Below are 16,294 nucleotides of genomic sequence, written 5' to 3'. Positions count from 1 at the left end.
CCCCACTCGGCGGCGCGCCCCTACGGGCGCCTCGCTGAAAGGCGGCGTCGGAGACGCTGAACCCGGGAGGCAGTCGACCCCGATTGGCTGGTGATTGGGAGGAGGACGCTGGGTGGGAGGGCAGGGGGCCAGGCGTTGCAGTGGCCACTCTCTGCCGCTAGATGACGCTCCCTCCCAACGGGAGCCGGGCGCGGGTTCGCGGCCGACAGATGGCGCCTGCGCGTTCCATTCGCCTCCAAGTCGCCGAAGAGCGAACACCCCAAACAATCCCGAAGCGCCACCAAAAAAAAAAAAAAAAAAAAAAGAGAGAGAGAGAGAGAAAAAAAAAAAAAAAAAAACCCGCCGGATCCGACCGCCACTTTCAAAACCCCCCACCGCTCTAGAACCGCGGGAGCTTCCGTCCCTGAGTAGAATTCAAGGGTGTAAAAGAAGAGGAAGGGAAAAATATCTTGTACCAGCCCAGGGGTGAAGAAGCCCCCGGCCTGAGAAAGCAGGAAGGAGGAGTGGGGGAGGCGAACAGTCTCGTTGCTGCCTCTGTGTACGCTGAGGGGGGAGGTAAGTTATAAAATGGCGGAGGCGAAGCTTCTAGAAGTTTGGAGGGGCACCCGGAGGGCGCGGGGCCCACCGTGAGGCGCGTGTGGTTGAAATAGGGCGCGAGAGAGGAGTTGGGAGGGAAAGACACTGGGCACTCTTGCCGTTTAATTTCTTCTCTTATTCCTTCACCCCCAGCGGGGTCCGCTGTGGAGCGGGCGGCCAAGTGAAGCCGGGGAGAAGCCTCCTCGTCCCCGCGTAACCCCCGGCCCTTCTTTCTCCCCTCTTTCCCCAAGTCGCTCCCTCAACACTACCAAGGAACTTCCAACCCCCTCCCTCTCCTCCCTACCTCCTACTCCTAGAGTGGCTTTCTACCGCAGGACTCTTCTTTTCGACTACCCTCGCTGAAGGTTTTCTCTTCCTTCCCTCGCCCCGCTCTCCCTCGGGGCCTCTACGGAGACCCCCCCCCCCGCCCCAATGGGTGGCCCAAAATGGAGAACGCGGAGCAGCGCAAGATGGAGGCTCTGGTTCTCGATGTAGCGTTAGATTTAGGTGCCTTTGCTCCGGCAGGCTCTTAAGCCGGGGAGAGCCCGAACTGGAGGTGGGGTGGGGTGCGAGCCGTAGTGGGGGGGAGGCAGGCCGGGCGGCCGCGGGCGGGATGGGGGAAGAGCGCGGCATCGCGGCGAGGGGAAGGAAGAGAGCAAAATGGTGGTGCTGGGAGCCTAGGGGGGAGGGGAGGCGAGGAGGCTCGCTTGTGTATATTTGGGCCTCGGACCGAGGGAGGCGAGGGAAAATCTACTCTGATCACACCCTTCCCTCGTGCCCCCTCCCTTCTCCCTTCCCCTCCTTCCTTTCCTCCCTCCCTCCCCTCCCTCCCTCTCTTCCTCCCTTCCTAGAGAGGGAACAACATTCATGTGACGGGCCCCTCTGCTTCTCCCCCGCCCCGTCATCTCCAGCGCGTGGTGGGGGAACTGCCGGGGAAAGCGATTGGCATCGATCTCTCCATCCTTTCCGAGGCCCGACTTCGGTCAGTTTTCTTCGGGCAACAATTTGCTAAAGAGGTTGGGGTCTGGCGGTGTTGGCCCCCGCGTGCAGACCTTGCCCCGAAGGGGGCCCTGCCTGCCTGGCATGGGAGGAGGGGGGAAGGGCGGGAGTGGAAGGCTGTTTGTTGGGGGGTTTTGGCGCCACTTTTGTTTTAGTTTTAGTGCTGCTTTTCGTTCCCACCCCCACCCGCACTGTCTTTCTCAAGGCACGAACTGAACTGATCCTTGCCCCAGGTAGGCAGCTTCTGCTTTTTCCCTCCACACTTTTATTCTTGCTTGGGGTTGACTTTCTTTTTTCTTCTCTCCCGTACCCGGCGATCAGTGGACGGCGATTTTAGGACGGAAAGGGTCGGATGGGCCATGGGAGAGAGAAGGTGTGGGAAACAGCATCAAGTAGTTCCGTAAAACTTTGAGCCCCGTTCCCATTTTCTTCTGGCCTACATTCGAAACGTATTGTTGATTTCTGCCCCCCTTTTTTCCCCCGTCGCGAGAATGTCTTGTTTTCCCTTTAGTTTTTTTTTTTTTTTTTTTATAAACCGCTGTACTTTCGACATTTAGTTTCCGCTCCTCCTCGGTGTATATGTCATTTTATTTTTAATCCTGAACTGTAATGGGCTTTATCGTGTGATTTTTCATGCTGCAGTGTCCAGCTTTAATTTTTAGTATTGCATTAGTAGTTTCATCTGGTTTGTGAGACTTTCTTCGCCGTGGCCTAGAAATGTTTTATATGTTGTTGCCTACCGCCCCCCGCTTCCCTCTCCCTCCTCCTTTCTCTTGGATGTAGTTTTTTAATTGAGGGTCATGGTATTTGATTAAATGGTTATTTACAGTTTACGTGCTGTATCTATTAAAAACTTTTGATCTGTAGGGTTAGATTTAAGTAAACGAAAAGCTCGTGTTGGTTTGAGATGGTGCCTTAAAATGCGCGGGCCGTCCCCCCCCCCCCCCCCCCCCCCCGCCCCCGTAAAGCCTCATCTTCCCCTCGCACGGGAGTGTAAATTCCATACCCCTTTTCTCCCACGGACCGCCGTATTTCACGGCAGCCACACCCTGTATTTGTCTCTGTGGATTGGACTCATTATCAGCTTAATTTAGTGACTCTTAAACCACCATGATGGGACTTGCTTAAGCACGAAGCTTCTTTTCCTGTTTAGTCCTAGTGGTTAGTGTCGAAAGAGGAATAATCGAGGTTTCTTGATGAAACCTGGTGCGGTCCAACCTCTGCCTTTTTTCTGTTGTCTTTTTTCCTACTCCGGGCTGTTGGCGGTGTCAGCACCGCTGCTGGGGGCGGGGGTGGAGGGGAGAAAGAGTCGGGTTACCGAAGTGCGTCATTCCTGGCTCTAGCAGGGCCTGCTCGGGAGCTGCTGGTGTTTGTTACTGTCCTCGCAGCACTTTCCTGCCAACCTTCTCTCTCTGCGTATTGGTTGGGAGCAAAAGCAGGAGGCGGTCTCCTAATTCTATCCGGAGCCTAGCGCGTTGCATTTAAGGGTATATGTGAACTTATTAAAAAAAAAAATCGGCCCTGTAAAGTGCATACATTTCTCTTTAATGAGATAGAATTTAGATAGTTTAGATTTGCTTTTATATATTTTCCAACGAAAGGTGGGGTTAATTTTGAGCATTTTAAACCTCTTACGTTAAAATGCCTGTTTTTTTTTTTCCCTACGCTGATATCAATCTATAATTAGGAATCCGAAGGGCCAGTTAAGGCATAACTGTTCAGCGGTTTTTCGAGTGATTGAATTGTAGTTTTATGACACATTATGTTAAATAGTGTGCTTTTTCTCGTTTTGAGCTAAGGTGCTACGTGAATACAAGCTAATTGTTCATGTTTAAGTTCATTTTCATCACATATTCCTGTTTACCCTTTTAGATGTAATTTTAAATGTGTCCTTTGGATCTTCCTGACTTCATTAGATTCTTAAAGATGGTTATTTCCCTTTTTAAAAAAATCTGAATTTAAAGAAAATTTTCCAACCTAACTAACAAGGAGTTGTATGGGGTAGCTGTACAGTTACATTGCTAAATTCTGACTTCTTGCTAGTTTTTGATACTTTTATTATCTTTCGATTTTTCTCTGTACTTAGTACAGTGTCTTCCTCAATTATTTTCTGAAGATAATTGGGGGAGAGGTGGGAGGTAGAGATGAAACAAAAGTGGCCTTGAGTTGGTGGTTGTAGCTGGGTGATGAGTACGGGAGAGCTCATTGTACTCTTATTCTCCCTACTTTCTCGTGCACTTGAATGTTTCCATAATTAGAAAATTTTGAAGAAGAAATTCAAATTATCTTGCAATTTTGGTGTAATGACTTAAGTTTATATTTACATATTATTTGCATGAGAAACTTGGCCTTGTGTATAAGTAATTACACAATGTCTGACTTACAAACTCAAAAAATATTTAAATTGAACCAGTATAGAATAAACAAGATAAATGCTTACAAACTGATTGAACTTTAAAGATTTGTAACTTAGTCTGAATTTGGTCTACTTTTAGTTTCTTTTTTAATCCTTTGAAAATAGGAAAATTCCATGAGCAAATTTTGTAAATTCTGCTTGGTGTCTATTTCATTAAGTTGGAGTTCCAGTGAGTCAGTATGAAAGGGATTTACTATTAATAGGAGGGGCTTTGGCAGTTGGAATAAGTGACAGTGGAAGAGATTTGGGTGCCCTAGGGAGCATTCCTGGTAAGAAGATCGAGGTAGGAGTTGAATTCTGTTCCAGTATTTGGTGTTTAATGAATGGGTAGAGAAGAGGATTGAAAAATAAATGTACTTATTAGCTATTCTTTCCCACTGTGAAATAACTATAGCTATAGCATTTTAAGGTATCAGACTGGCAGTTGGGGGTGGGGTGGGGTTTTAAAAAATTGATCTGAAAATGAATGTTTACATATAAAATGAGTTAAAGCTCCCCTCCCCCCACTTTTCCTGGTGGCTTATACGGTAAAGAATCTGCCTGCAATGCAAGACTTGGGTTCGATCTCTGAGTTGGGAAGATCCCCTCGAGAAGGGAATGGCTACCCACTCCAGTATTTTTTCCTGGAGTATTCCATGGACAGAGGAACCTGGCAGGCTACAGTCCGTGGGGTTGCAGAGAGGGACAGGACTGACACTTTCACTTTTCCCGCCACTTTTAGCCATTTGGTGCTATATATAGTTAAAAATTCATGTGTAAAATATTTTAATGTTTTATGTTAAGAACATCTGACCACTGCCCATCAACAGTAAAAATGCATTGACATTAAAACCCTCAGTCTCCTTAGTGTATTTGTAAATTGCTCCTACAAAGAATTTGTAAATTATTTGAAATTAAGCACCTTATTTTCTGCAATTTTGTGTTATTCAGTGGCAGGTTTTTTCACCCTATAAGATGTATTTTTGAATGTATGTCAAAGCTTTAAAGGGAACCCAAAATAACGGATATTTGATTTTTCTATTTGGTGATGTGTGTTCCCTAATCATATATTTAAGCAAAAATTACCCTAGGCTGGGGACAGACATTTCATAATTGTTAATATTAGTCTGTTTGTATATTTACATATTCATCATTTTAGCCTTAGAAAGATGTTGAGAGAAGACAGTATATATTTTGAACTCTAATTTGTATGCAAATAATTTAAATAGATGATGAGGATTGTGACTTGATTTATTTTATTGTGGTGAAGCAAGAGCTAAACTACTAAAGCAACAAATTATGAGTTTGGCAACTTTGAAATCTGTTTATAGTTGTTTTTTTTTTTTAAGTCCAAGCACTCAAGATTTTAATGAAATTAAATTATACGTGATTTTTTTATTGTTTTCTTTTTCAACCTTAATGAGAATCTGTGAATTAAAATGGGTGGGTTAGGGTGGGAGACAGGCTTAGACTTAAATTATCCTTTGGGAATATAGGGTTCAGTGTGAAAATATGCCTTGGACAGTTTAGTAATGCTTAATATTCTGCATGTTTAACTGATGCCATCCGCAGTCATGTGTGCAAAGGGAGTAAACAGTGAATAGCATATTTCTGCTTTGGGTTCTTTATAATAGATGGAGGTCTTCAGTTTTTGATGCTACAGTTTTGAGCTTAAAATTTACATTAGATGGACACAGTGATCTTTTACATATCACTGGGATAAGGTTCATATCTCTTTAATGTTGTGACCTTTTTGTGTCTCACATATTAAAAAACTGGTCTTGTGTTAGTACTTTGACATTACTGTTATTCAAAGACCTGAACACACCAGTTCATTGTGTAATGGAGCACTATCCTGTAACTATTTTGGGAGTTGGGGAGCATAGCAAAGACAAGGGATAGTCCAGGTTATCTACGGGTGTCAGTATATATTGAAACATTACCAATTATTAGAGAGTAAAGACGAAACTTTAAAGAATCAGATTATTTTAAAAGTTCTTTACATGTATTTTAGTTTTGTAATTTCTACATTTGGTACATATTTAGGACTTGTAATTTGTGGTTCAGTACTCTTCCTGTATAATAATTTTCTATATCTCTGGCTATCATGAGTGGTGGTTATCGCATGTTCTCTTTGGCAAAGATATGTGAGAAAGCAAAATTGTCAGCTTTTTTTTTTTTTTTCCCCCAGTCTCCTGAGTCACCTGCTTTGTATTTAATTTAACCAGATTTTATGTTTTGTCAGTATGAGAGGTGTTGCTTGGTGGAGTCTTAATTTTTATGTGTGTTAGTCACTCAGTCGTGTCCGACTCTTTGTGACCCCATGGACTGTAGCCCATTAGGCGCCACTGTTCATGGAATTCTTCAGGGAAGAATACTGGAGTGGGTGGCCATTTCCTTTCCCAGGGGATCTTCCCGACCCAGGGATTGAACACCGCTCTCCCGCATTGCAGGCAGACTCTTTACCTACTGAGCCACTAGGGAAGCCCTTTTTGTGTGTGTACATTTTAAAAAACTACATCTCTTTACCAACTATGGTAATCTGCTACCTGAACTGTATTTTTAATGTATGCTTGCTATAGTTCTATCTTTGGTAATAACCAGAGGAAAACAAGTCTTTACCTATGGTTAGTCTAGTCTGGATATTATTGAAATTGATTTAAGCCCCACCCTCTCCCCTTAAGCCCCACTCTCTCCCTGAAACGAGGGGATGGTGAATAATGTTGATGGTCTGATCTTTTTTGTAATTTTAATTGGAAAATACAGGACTAGGCTTGATGAGACAAACTAGAGAGATTTCTATAAATTCTGGATAATCTAATGTACAACTCCAAGAATATAAATATATATATATATATAATACATATTCCTAAAATACTGTTGAACATTGTTGGAAGAGAAAAAAGGAAGTCCTGTTTACACTTTTGCATGGATAACCTGGGATTTGTTGTAATGGGATTTGACCTATAACTTGTTGAGTCCTGAGCTCTTCTAAGAAACTCTTCATTTAGTTGCTACTTGAATGACTTAAATGCCAATAATTGTACTATGTGTTTTAACATGTATTGTTTAAAACTTCTCAGCTACCTTGCAAGATAGATGGTTGTCATTTTACAGATGGAGAAATTGAGGCTCTGGGAGAATAAATGACTTGTCACAAAATAATAATTGACAATCTGAATTCATACCCAAAGTAGTCTGGCCTCAAAACCTTTGTACTTTTTTGTTAAGCTCAATAGTTTCTCTTAACTTGGTTAGGTCTTGGGATATCTATCACCAGAAAGCATGTATCTTTTCAGTGTTATGAAATGAGTTTTTTAAATGTATCATACAGGGTAAATGCAGGTTTTTTTAATACAGGATTTGATGAGTTGCTGCCTGATGAAGGGTCTACATTGTGTTTTCTACTGAAAGGTTAAATAGTTAAATAAATCTGAGCTTTAGATTTGAGTATGCTCATTATGCGGAGGTTTGTGGGATAATTTTTTTTATTATTATTTTAGATGAGATGTGTTGAATTGTATTCTTGATGGGGGGTGTGTCATACTATGTATACAGAATAGTTTCACTAATATTTTTTTCTTCTCTCATTTAGTCTCTATATAGAATGGAGGCTAAATGTGTCTGAGAATAGTTCCCCAGTCATTCAGCATGTTTATCATGTGCTTTAATATGAGAATTTAGGTGACTCTCATAATTTACTGCTCTGCTTGGTTATGTAGGGGAAAGTTGTTGTTATTTAATGTTATCTTAAAATATTTTCTTCTAAGTATTAATACCTTCTCTGTTTCTACTTTTTTTTGTTTCTACTTTTTATTCTAGTTTATCTTTCCACTTAATTAAAATTTCTTGTTCTTATTTTTTTAATCAGGTAATAGTTAATATTGCTGCCCTGAGTTACTTCGTTCAGTAGTGATCAGAATCTTGGTCTCAGTTTTCTTTGCTTTTCCTCTTTCTCCTTCCTGCTTTTCATAAACTATAACTGGAACTTTTCTAATCTGAAGGAATGCTAGATATTGTATGTCTGGCCTAAGGTAAATTAGTGGAGATGTGGTAAAACTGAATATATGAGTGCTTTTCACAGCCATAAGTCAGATTTGTATATTTTATGTTAATTATTTTCTTAATGATTGTAGGAAGTATTTTTCCAGGTGATAGTTTTCTACCCAGACTCAATATTGAGTCTTTTCATCCATATTTTCCCCTTTGTAGTCCCAAGGACCACTGGTGTTCTACCACAGAATTATGCCCCAAGGTGTCCATTGTGTATAATGAAGTAGTTTCTCCCCTTGCATCCAGAAAGATACTAGCTCTGTACTATTCTTGGGAGAATTCAGGAAATTGTCACTCAAATCATTTTCTGAGTTCTGTGGTTAATAACATGAGGAATCCTGATTGAGAAAGGCTCCTAGAATATTAAGGGACTTGGTTTAGTGCTAAACAAGGTTTTACTTTTCATGGTTACTTTCCTGTCAGTAACCCTAATATAGCCTCTACAAAATAAAATATGATAAAGTATATTTGATAAAATATGAATGCAGTTGATACTGTTGCCATCTTTGGGATAAATTGGTTAGTGTTGATTTTAGGCAGTTAGTGCTACTTGGTTTTAAAGAATTGAATATTGAATGTGGGAAGTTAAATGCATAGTTTTCACTTGTAAAAAGGAATATTGGAGGAGCTCTGTTCATTATATTATTCAAAATCTTTTGTAAGAAATCTTTGACAGTGACTAACATTAACAGTAGCTAACACTAACTGTACTCTTACTATGTGCCACACACTGTTCCAAGTACTTTATGTGTATTAGCTCATTTAGTCTTCTAATCCTCTGAGGTACGATGACCATATGATTTATTGTTCAAACCAGCATACTGTTGAGAGTGAAGAGTGAAAGGGGCAATAAATGGACGGCATGCTAGGATAATTGTATAAAGTAGGACTGTCCCAGAGTAACTAGGATGTATGATGACCCTGATTATCATCCCTGCCCTCCCCACCCCCCCCTTCAGAAGAGGAAACCAAAAAGGTAGGAGGCCAAATAACTTGCCCAGTTATTGAGTGGTCGGAAGAGATTCGAAACCTCTCGGAGATTTCTTTGGGCAGGAATGTGAATGTGGGCATTTAAACTGCCTTATTTTAGAGTTTATTTTTTACTCTTTTGGAGGAGTTTTTATCAGTATGGGGTCCACAGTAAAAGACAGGATATAGTGTTTTTAAAACCCAGTAGAATTTCCAGTTGGCTCTTTTCAAATGACAGTGCAGACGACTATGTGTTAATGTTGAAGAGCGACTTCTCTGAGTGAGGTCCTCCTAAATAAAAGCAGAAAACTCGAAGACAACTACTTTTACTGTTTACATCTGTTTGTTTTTCTTACGTTGTTTAGACTCCATTTACCGGTTTCTTAGGAGGAAATGTGAATTGTATGATATTTCACAGGGGTTCTTAGATGGAAAATTTCTTAGAAGATAGCTGAAGGAGATACAGTTTTGTGACTAAGGAGAAGTAGTATTAGAAAAGAAAGAAAAGGGTCTAGTTTAGAGACTTGTTTGAGGTTCAACTGATTCTGTACCATATTTTGAAAATTAAGTCTTGTAGATTAATGTGTCACTTCATAAAATTAATACTTCTCTTTTATTTTTGATAACTTTTGCAGTTGCTTTGTATTCCCAGTCTGTTTATGTTGGTGGTACATCCCCTCCAAAAAAGAATACCATAGGTGAATTCAAACCTTTGGAGAAATGATTTCAGCATAATGGCAGATTTTACTATTTTGTAAACTAAGGTTTCTTTTCCCTCTTTTTCTTCTTCTAGTGAGAGTGAGTAGTAGACAGCTGATCTTAAGAGGACTTTGCATTTTATTTTCATACTTAGCTGTTATTTTAATATTTCATTGAGGAATTTGTTTTTTTTCCCCCTAGCTAGTTCACTTTTGAAAGTTTTGTTGGTGTCACTATATAAACAACTGAGAGGTTATTAAGTAGGTCTATTCAGTTTTTGCTTCCCTGGTGGCTCAGAAGGTAAAGTGTCTGCCTGCAGTGTGGGAGACCCCGGTTTGATCCCTGGGTTGGGAAGATCCCCTGGAGAAGGAAATGGCAACCCACTCCAGTAGCCTTGCCTGGAAAATCCCATGGACAGAGGAGCCTGGTAAGCTACAGTCCATGGGGTCGCAAAGGGTCGGACACGACTGAGCGACTTCACTTTCATTCAGTTTTTTAGGGCTTCCCAGGTGGCACAGTGGTAAAGAATCTGCCTGCCAATGCAGGAAGAAAGGAAGACTCGGATTCAATCCCTGGATCGGGAAGATCCCCTAGAGAAGGGAATGGCAACCCACTCCAGTATTCTTGCCTGGAGAATCCCATGGACAGAGGAGTCTGGCGGGCTGCAGTCCATGGGGTCGCAAAGAGTCAGACACAAGTGAAGCAACTGAGCATGCACGGATTCAGTTTTCAAAGTCATTTGTTTAGTTCACTAAAAGCCATCATGAAGTTGGAAGGAGGGGGACTGCACTTCTGACAAGGGGAAGGAATTCGTGGACCTCATAGTGACTGGTAGACAAAAGGTTATTTTGTGGATGTGATTTATTACATAAAATTAATACAGATGGTGTTTTAAAAAAGTTATTATGGGGTTTTATAATCTGGGGCCACGGATAAGGTAGAGGTGTAAGACCCCTGTGAAATTAATGTACAAAATGTATGTGAAGTGAAAGTCACTCAGTTGTGTGCATCTCTTTGCAACCCCATGGACCCCAGTCCGTGGAATTCTCCAGGCCAGAATACTGGAGTGGGTAGCCTTTCCCTTCTCCAGGGGATCTTCCAACCCAAGGATCGAACCCAGGTCTCCTGCATTGCAGGCAGATTCTTTACTAGCTGAGCCACCAGGGAAGCCCAACAAAATGTATAGCTATGCATTTATTCAAGTTCTCAGGAGTTCGTTTGTTGTATCAACTGGTAGATAAAGTGCCTTCAGGGATGGGATATACAGTTGTAAACTACAAAGTCTGCTCTCAGCATTGTCATTTGGGTTTTATCACCCCAAAATGCTCAAAAATAACCCTTTTTGAAAACATTGTGTACTGGAATTACTATATATTAAGGAATACTATGTTAAAACCGGTAGCTATCAGTGCAGTTTTGATAGTGTCCTTAATTTAAGATTAGTGACAAGTATTTAAAAATAAGGACTACTCTGAAAAGCTTTGGGGGAAAATAACAATTGAAGACTGTTGTTAGAGCACTGGAATGCTTCAGTCTTTAGTGGTTGTTAATAAACTAAGTTAAAAGAGTCCATGATCATCTCCTATAACCAGTCACTGTTATCTAAAGGTTGAGACCTTCTGATTGATAGTGTGCTTCTGTGTAAAAAAAAAGAGGCAATCAGCAATCACTCTGTTATATGGGACTCTTGTGTGTCTTTATTTCAAGTTCTAAATGCTTGTTTTTTAATAGGAATTTAAATTTATCTATGCTTGTTTTGCATTTTGACTTTGGATTCTTTGTTGGAGTGTTAGCTTGAAATGTCTTCGTCACAGTATATGATGCTCATTAAATTCATTCTCTACATATATATGATGATGCAGGTTTGGTATATTTAAGGTAGAATTTCCATTTCAGGATTCTGATGTATGATACACTCTTCTTGGATTTCTAACCTTTTTGTCTTCAAAAGGAAGAATTTTCCCACTCTCCACCAAGGTATCTCTCGCCTGGTACCTAATTTGCAAACGGTATGATGATTAGAATGTTACTACAAAGAACACAGTTAATATCCTCTTACTGAAAAAGGCCTTTTTTTGTGGCTTACAGAAGTAGTATTAAAGATAGTTAGGAATATGAACCTTGGAGAATTTCCCTTCTATGTTAAAGAAGTAGAGAAAATGTAGGAAATATTAGCAAAGCCATAATATTTTTCCTTTGGGATATGTCCCTCCCTGTTTCCACCACTCATTCAGGCCAAAAGACATTCCTTAGACTTTATTCCTGGCAGGAGAATTGAGGAAGTGGTGGTAGCTATGGCTGGCAGGGAAGCAGAAACTTGAAGGTATGTTTTTCAAAAGCAAATTTTCAATGACAAATGGATTTTTCCAGCTTGAGTATATGTACTTTCTGGAGTTTTGATTGCATGTGTCAGTGGATAAAGTGCTACTATTCATTGAGGAATATTCAGTAGTTGCATTCATATTTGGATGTTCTAAATATACTTAAATTTCATAGGGGTTATGTGGACAATACAGGATTGTATTAGAAAAGATCGTTTAGTAGGGAAATAGTTCGTAAATCTTCGAAGTTAGACAGGAACAGTTATCCAGGTTGCTGCAGAAAAGGAGCAAACGTCACATGAGAGATGATTATTGTATGTATAAATACGTAGTGCTTATATGTACAATATTGGTGAATATCCAGATTTATTTCCTTTTATTTAGCTTTGCTGGGTCTTCATTGTGGCATGCGAGATCTTTTTAGTTGTGGCATGTGAACTTTAGGTTGCAGCATATGGGATCTAGTTCCTTGACCAGAGATTGAACCTGGGCCCTCTGCATTGGAAGTGCACAGACTTAGCCATTGGACCACCAGGGATGTCCCTCAGTTTATCTCTTATAAGTAGTTTACCTTTTTCAGACAAGGAATTATGTTTTTATGTGATTTTGAATTGTCCCATTGTGTAATATGTATACAGATTCTCAGATGGTAATTAAAACCTTGGGTTTTCTAGAAATGTAAACTTGCATTGAAATCACATTATTAATACCTCATTTTAAAAAGTTCTCATGTTGAGAAAAAAAGTTCTCATGTTGAAAGAGTAGTAGTCAGTCTTCTCTAGTTGGCTTTGCATTAATGATAAACTTTATATGTCTGCAGGATATTATTTATAGAATCTATTACATGGCAAGGCTCCCTAACATTTAATCATTTTTATTTCTTAAAAAGACATGTGTGAGGTAGTTGGTGGTATTTTCATTTATTGAGGTTCAAAATGGTTAAGTGACCTGCCCAAGTTCACTCCGTTCGTTCGTGAGTGGCAGTGCCTGCTTTTGAATCCAGTTTTGCCTGTTTCTAGCACACTTCTTTACATGGTGATACACTGCCTCCCAGTGGGATGATTTATGGACTTGTGTAGTGATAACTTTTGGGGGGGAGATGAGGGAGGGGGCAGGAATCTTAAATTGATGAGACTGAGGAAGTTAAACTTGAAGTAGTCAGAAAATGTTCGGAAATTAGGTAGGAGAAGCCTTATTTTCTACCAACAGCTGATAGGGAATAAATTACTTTCAATCTGAAGTTACATGTGATGTGTTTCATGTTTTATAATAAGCATCAAATAACACCTGAAAGAGTGTTGAGTGGGGGAGGATGATAAATTTTGTTATATTTAATTTGTTGTAATTCTCAGTAAAATGACATCTGATTAAGAAATTAAACTTCTTGTAAAATAAACTATGAAACAAAATGTTATCCAAAGCATCATTGGCATATGCCTCACTGGTAGTGTTCCTACTAAAGGACAGTGGTAAATTGGTCTAAATGCAAGTAACATCATGATGCTACTTTTGTGATCTTCTGTCTTTTTCTTCTGTTTTTCATTTTTCTCCAGTACTTCGTTTTTGTTATTTTTCTATCTCCAATATCTTTATAGTTTCTAAAATCCTCCATTGAAAGTAAAACTGTTTTGATGATTTCTTTTTTACTTTTTTTTTCTATTTACTTTCATGCTACTACTGCTAATACAATGTAACTCTATATGCTAGGCACTGAAATAAAAGTGATTTAAAAAATAGACCCATTTTATTCTTCCAACAACTCTATGAGGTAGGTACTATTACTGTATCCTGTTGACAGGTGAGAAAACAGAGGTGCAGAACAAAAAGGTAAAATTGCCCAAGGACACATACGTAGGAAAGTGGTGGAGACTTGATGTGACACCCAGGCGAACTGGTTAGAGTCCCATGTTCTAGCTCTACAGTACCATACTGCTGACTCTTGACAGTAATGTGAATGGTTTCCTCATCTTGGCAGTGTATTTATTTTAAGCCCTCTCTTTAATTGTGAAGTATGTTTGTTCATCCTAATAGGAATTTTAGAGGTCAACAGAGGATTGGACAAATCTCTGATCTTCAGGTTTCCTGGCTATAAAATGAGTAATCCTCTCTGCCATATTCTGTTATGGGGATTAGATAACAATACTTTTCTGAGTGTTTTCTGTATGCCAGACAATAGGCTAAGGGTTTTGCTGCCATGATAGGCCCCCAGATAATTGTAATGTTTTCAGTTACTGAGTACATTCTATATGTCAGATACTTGATGTAGTATATGACTTTTACATTTTAATCTTGTATAGGGGATATTGTACTCATTTTACAGAAAACTGAGGCCTAAAGAAATTGAATAATTTCCCCAGCTATACCTTATGGCCTTTGTATTTGCTTGCTGGTTCCTGTCTTGTGTGGTTGCTCATTTCTTCAGGACATTTTGCTCAAGTAATTAGTCTTTCAGTGAAATATTCCTTGGCTGTAGCGTGTAAAGTATCTTTTGCCCCCAACACGCCCTTTGTCCTTACTCTGTTGTATTTCTCTGCTGTATTACAGTTTCTCTGTTGTATTTCTTCGTTATCAAACATAGTTTTATGTGGGTTGTCTCTTTTTCCACCTTACCATGTAAACTAAGTGAAGGCAAAGATATTTGTCTTGTTCATTACCTTAACTCCAGCACCTGGAATAGTGCTTGGGACATAATAGGTTGTATAATATTTGTTGAGTGGATGCACTGTGTGGTATCCTGAGACTCACTAGACTTACTTGAAAGCTGACCCAGAATTAGACTGATTTAATCTTAATAGACAAGATAGACATTTCCTGGAACAGAGAAGTGATAAGGATTGTGCTTGGACCTGTTTCTGGGTGGGAATGGGAAGGCAGTTGTGTCTCATGTTGTAATTTTCAGAAGTCTGTTCTCATGAATTGCCTTGAATTCCTGGAGGAGTATATGCCCTCGGGTCAGCTTCTAGGTTCTCTGAAGCCTTTTTCTCTTTTAATAGAGGTCTACTTTCTAGCTTCTTCTGACTGTCTTAACTTTCAACCCCTCATTTTGCCTAACGATTTGTTCATTGACTACTTATAGTGTATTTGTGATGTGCACAATATGGAGCTAGATAAGTTGGCTTCATACAGGAGAATTCCTAGCTTTGCCACAATATGTACGTACATACGTGTGTGTAGGGTTAAAAAAGGAAAACAAAACTGCCATGTATTGAAACTTTAAATTATTGTTTTAGTTATAATTTCATAGCAAGTTAACATTATTTTGTAGTATCTTGGAATTCACACTTCTTTCCTTCTACTTCTTATAAAATTTATTGTAATAATTATGTACTTAGAACATGGTAGTGGTAATGCTGTGCTATGCTCTTGCATTTGAATGGTAGTTAATTTTTGAGAGAAACAAAATTGTATTTTTAGATACTTCCACCTTAAGCTGATATTAGTGCAACTGGAGGTCAGGAGATATGAGTAAGAGGTAGACCTTAGGGATCCCTATGCATAGTGTACATTGGTCTTTAGTGGGGAGAAGTTATAAATAAAGAGGAGCAGAAGGCCAAGAGTTAAAACCTTATTAATTGGGCAGGAGGACCACCCACATAGGAGAAAATCTAGGAAAATGTACCATAAAATCCATAAGCATCTCAAATTTGAAAAGAATCCAGATGGTGTGTTCTCCCATGTGGGAGATGCTTTAAAATTGTATACAATATAAAAACTGTTGTTTCAATTATGTAAAGTTGAAATTATCTTTAAACCTGATATTTGTAATTGTTCAGTCACTAAGTCATGTTCAACTCTTTGCGACCCCATGGACTTCAGCATACTAGGCTTCCCTGTCCTTCACTATCTGCTGGAGTTTGCTCACACTTATGTCCACTGAGTTGATGATGGCCTCTGTTGCCCCCTTATGTCCTCTGTCGCCTCCTTCTGCTCCTGCCCTCAATCTTTCCCAGCACCAGTTCAGTTCAGTTGCTCAGTTGTTTCTGACTCTTTGCGACCCCATGAACCACAGCATGCCAGGCCTCCCTGTCCATCACCAACTCGCGGAGTCCACCCAAACCCTTGTCCATTGAGTCAGTGATGCCATCCAACCATCTCATCCTCTGTCGTCCCCTTCTCCTCCTGCCCTCAATCTTTTCCAGCATCAGGGTCTTTTCAAATGAGTCAGCTCCTTGCATCAGGTGGCCAAAGGATTGGAGTTTCAGCTTCAACATCAGTCCCTCCAATGAACACCCAGGACTGATCTTTAGGATGGACTGGTTGGATCTCCTTGCAGTCCGAGGGA

The 16,294-nt window shown here is 40.1% G+C and overlaps 1 protein-coding gene across 7 annotated transcripts in view; it reads left to right on the top strand.

Moving 5' to 3' along the window:
* The first annotated feature begins 239 nt into the window (after window positions 1–239).
* STAG2 (stromal antigen 2) overlaps window positions 240–16,294 on the top strand; it is a 127,583-nt gene continuing 111,528 nt past the window's right edge. The window contains exons 1-2 of one of the 7 annotated variants that reach the window (XM_043457668.1): window positions 1,118–1,132; window positions 1,428–1,558. The gene's annotated coding sequence lies outside the window, so the exon portion shown is untranslated. Of the gene's footprint in view, window positions 556–991; window positions 1,133–1,299; window positions 1,559–16,294 lie in introns of those variants that run through there. The other 6 variants (XM_043457665.1, XM_043457672.1, XM_043457667.1 and 3 more) reach the window with 6 other exon arrangements.

Source organism: Cervus canadensis, chromosome X (assembly GCF_019320065.1).
Source record: "Cervus canadensis isolate Bull #8, Minnesota chromosome X, ASM1932006v1, whole genome shotgun sequence".
In the NCBI taxonomy this organism is placed as follows: Eukaryota; Metazoa; Chordata; class Mammalia; order Artiodactyla; family Cervidae; genus Cervus; species Cervus canadensis.
This window is presented reverse-complemented; position numbering and strand designations above follow the sequence as displayed.